The sequence below is a fragment of the Lycium barbarum genome, chromosome 3 (genome assembly GCF_019175385.1).
Source record: "Lycium barbarum isolate Lr01 chromosome 3, ASM1917538v2, whole genome shotgun sequence".
Classification (NCBI taxonomy): domain Eukaryota; kingdom Viridiplantae; phylum Streptophyta; class Magnoliopsida; order Solanales; family Solanaceae; genus Lycium; species Lycium barbarum.
In genome coordinates, this window is record NC_083339.1 from 62,800,902 (window position 1) to 62,805,211 (window position 4,310).

Consider the following 4,310-nt stretch of genomic DNA (forward strand, 5'->3'; position numbering starts at 1 on the left):
ATCTCTAGAATACCCAGACGATCTGGCCCTCTTGGGCTGTCTCCGATCCTCGCTCCTATCAGGCTGACGCTCCCTATGCCGGTCCTCCATGCCCTGGGCGTGAGCCTGAATCCGGGCAATATCCATGCCGGGCTGGGCAGCCAATACCAAACAGCTGTCGACAAAATAACGGTCCAGCCCCATAATATACCTGTGCATCCTGTCAGCCATAGTAGCTACCACAGCAGGTGCGTATCGGGCCAATGAGTCAAACTCCATACTGTACTCTCGAACACTGCGACCCCTCTGTCTCAGCAATAAGAATCTGTCAGCCTTGGCCCGCCGTAGCTCCGGAGGCAAAAAGTGGCTAAGAAAAGCCTGAGAAAAATCATCCCAAACTGCTGGGGGAGCGCCGTCACCTCTGGATAACTCCCATGACTCGTACCAATTTGCCGCTATATCATACAGCCGGTAAGAAGCCAATGTGACTGACTCTGTCGCGGAAGCATTAATAAACTATAAGGTGCGCCGCATCTTCCTGATGAACTCCTCGGGATCCTCCTCGGGCTTTGTCCCGAAGAACTGTAGGGCCACAAGTCAAGAACTCACGGGCTCTCGAACTGTCACGCCTGTAAGTCCGGTCACCTCCCAGTCCGTGCCCCTGGACCTGTCCTGCCACCAGTCTAGTCAATAGCTGGACTGCCTCTCTCATAGTCTGATCCTCAGTCCCTGGCCGTGGAGCTGGGGGCTCAGGTACTGGAATCTCGGGAGCTGGCGGTGGAGCCGCCCCTCGACCTGCAGCTGCTGCTGCTCCAATATCCTCTACGTGTGGCGGTGTGGAAGAGCCCTCTGCCGGGGGCAAAATATCAGGAGCAATATGAGCATGGGCCCTGGTAACCCTTTGGGCCCGACTAGTCTCTCCCACAGCTGCTGCCTTGGCCTTTTGGGCCATTGTCGCCTTTTTTGGAGGCATAACTGCAAATGTAACAATTCGTTAGGGAGGAATCATCCTGATAACACAACTCTATCGCACGATCTAAGACAGAAAGAAGGGTAGTATCCTAAATGCCCTGTAGCCTCCTGTTTATAGGTGTGGTGCACAACACACCGATAAACAAGACTCTACTAGACACGGTCTGTAGACATTCCGAGGACGAACCGCTCTGATACCACTTTTGTCACGACCCAACCCCGTAGGCCATGACTAGTGCCCTATCTGGGCACTCGAACACATTCTAGTATATAGCAGAAGCCGACAAGGCTTTATTTCAAATTTAGTTAATTTCCAGAAAAATTTCGGCAGAGTTTCCTTTATTTTACAGACTATCCCATATACCCTGCACGCAGAAAATACCAACAAAGGCCACACAGGGCCAACAGAGTAACATTTAAATATATGCTGACCGGCCGCCGCGGCGAATGGAATCGCCCGAACACAAAATAAGCACACAACTGTACAGAAAGATCCCAACCCACAAACATGTCCACAGACCTCTAAACAGACCGACAGAATCATATGACGGGACAGGGCCCCGCCGTACCCATGAACGAGAATATACATACATAGAAGTTACAGACTATACCAAAAGATGGCTCTGAATAAAAGAGCGCTCCAAAAATAGCAGAATGAGATCCTAAGCGGACACATCAGCAAACCTGTCGTCGGTACCTGCGCGGCATGGAAACGCAGCCCCCGAGGAAAGGGGGTCAGTACGAAATATGTACTGAATATGTAAAGCCTGAGTTACAGAAACAAAATCATAACTGGTGCAGAACATACAGAAAGTAAACGGAAAATCCAAAGTATCAGATACATATTTCCAAAACATGCAGAGTGTGTACAGAACATATGTCATATCAAATCCGGCCCCTGCCAGGGGACTCGGCAGACAGAACGTGGCCACCCTCCCGACGCTAGTGCCACAACACAGAAGAATCAGAATAGGGGCATAACCCCGTAACATAATATGTCATATCAGATGGCCATAGTAAATCATATCAGAACAAACGTACATGGCACAACATACTCCACAAACCCATGTACGCATATACCTGCCCCCTCACATCGAGGCACGACGAACAATGTAGGGGATTACGCTTGACAACATATCCTGGCCCGGGCTCAGTGTGGGAAACATTGGGGCATCCACGAATAGAGTCGTGAGAAACTAATGCAAGTAAAATATCATGAACGTTTCCATAGACTCGATGAGGCATATCAAAGACAAACCGATCCGATGAAGTCGGAAGGAATCATAGTAAATGAGTTTCGAGTATCAAAACAATTTATCATACTTAATGGAATATTTAAAACCATATTAGTGAGGTAATAAAAAGGGTAGTCGAAACGTTTCTTTCAAAAATCGTTCAAAAAGGGGACTTTAGTACATTAAGGGCAAAACCGGGAATAGCGGGCCCACCTCGGAACAAGCAAGGCGGTGGCCTCAAATTACGCCCTTTAAGCTTATGGGGTCACCTATAAAGGTTCTACGGACATTCTATAGCTTTTCAAGGAGTTTAGAGAAAGTTTGTATAATTTCAGGAAAAGCATATCAAAATGGTTCAATTCTACTGAAGGAAAAACTGAGATTTTCTCTTGCGGATTCCGATGGCCAAGAAGGTCTTTTGAGGCCCGAATCCGATCATAAAACCCTTAGACATGCCAAAAGAAGGATCGGGGTAGCTTTACATACCTTTCACGCTCCTTAAGCCTTTCCAAACTCACTTCCCGTTTCGTCAAAAAACTGCAATTGGTCAAGTTTACCAATTGTGAGTTATGAATACCATTATTCCAACTTAAAGCATATTTGTCTACCGAAATTTCGGCAGTACTTCCCCTATACATATAGCACCCCGAGAATTCAACTCGGCTAGAAATCATCAACAACAACCCAAACAACAACATTAACATCAACCAAGAACATCAAAAACACAAATATCCTTCAACTAGTCATTTTTTTCTCACAAGTTGGCATAACCTTCATTCTAATCCAAACCTTCACTAATATCAATGATTTCACATCCATTATCACTCAAGATCATCACAATAGAGATTTAGAGACATTTCATATCATTTTCCTTAAGTTATACACTTGATATACATAATATACAACTTTCCGCCAAAGTCACAATTTATGGAAAACATCAAATCTTTGGCATACAATTTCATAACAAGTTTCCAACTTCCAATTTCATCAATGATCATCATAATTCACAACCAAACAACTTCATTTCCTTAATGTCGGAAAATCATACTAAAACGACATAAGTTTCTACATTCCAATTCAATACAAACTTATATCATTCTAACTTCATTTACATATCAAGCATCACAATAACACTTTAACACACTAAACAACTTAATTCATTTCTATCACAATTCCAACATACTATACGGCCATATGCTTATTTTGGCAACTTCAACTAAATCATTCAACTTCCAATCCCAATATGAATTCCACCATACTTACAACTAGAATATAACATAGTTCAACACATTATAGGTATACAACACATAGACCCTCACGGCTACACACCATATTCCAATCCCACTTTGAAATCTTCCAATTTTTTCATACAATCAACTCATTCCCACATACTACAACACAAACAAAACATCATAACACAATGAAAAGAGATAAATTCTTACCTTATTTTCTAGTCTTCTTCACTTGAATGAATGGTCACCTTGAAGAATTGAGTGCTTCTCTCTCCAAATCAACTACACCAAGTTGCAAAGGGACTTTGAATTAGTGAAAATCCGACAAGAGAATAATTTTTTTGGTAAGACTTTTGGTTGTTGAATTTCACTAGGGTCAGCCGAAACCCTCCTCCTCTTTGCTCTTGCTTGTTTTGTTTTTCTCTTGTTCAATGCTTCTTGAATTTTCTTGCAACTTAACCCTTTTTTATAATTAGTTGGTCACATGCTAAGTCACATGACCAACATCATGGGTTTGGGCCAAGCCATGGCATGGCCGGCCACCCCCCCCCCCCCCCCCCCACTTATGGGCCTTATTTTACTTCTTATTTTACAAGCCCAAATGGCTACAAATTTTATTTTTGCAATTTCCGAAACTAATTTCCGAAATTCCACGTTTTTCCCTTAGCCTTAGTCAACACTTCCACATTAATATTCTTTCATACACAACTCCTATGTCAAATAAAATTTAGTTATGACCTTATTTCTTACAAGCCAAGAATATGTCCAAATTTTTCCAACGTGTTAAAACACGGGATATAACAATTCAATTGTCGATAGTCAATGCACATTCTCAAGGATCCATCTTTCTTTCAGACAAACAATACGGGTGCTCCCCACGGGGATGCACTAG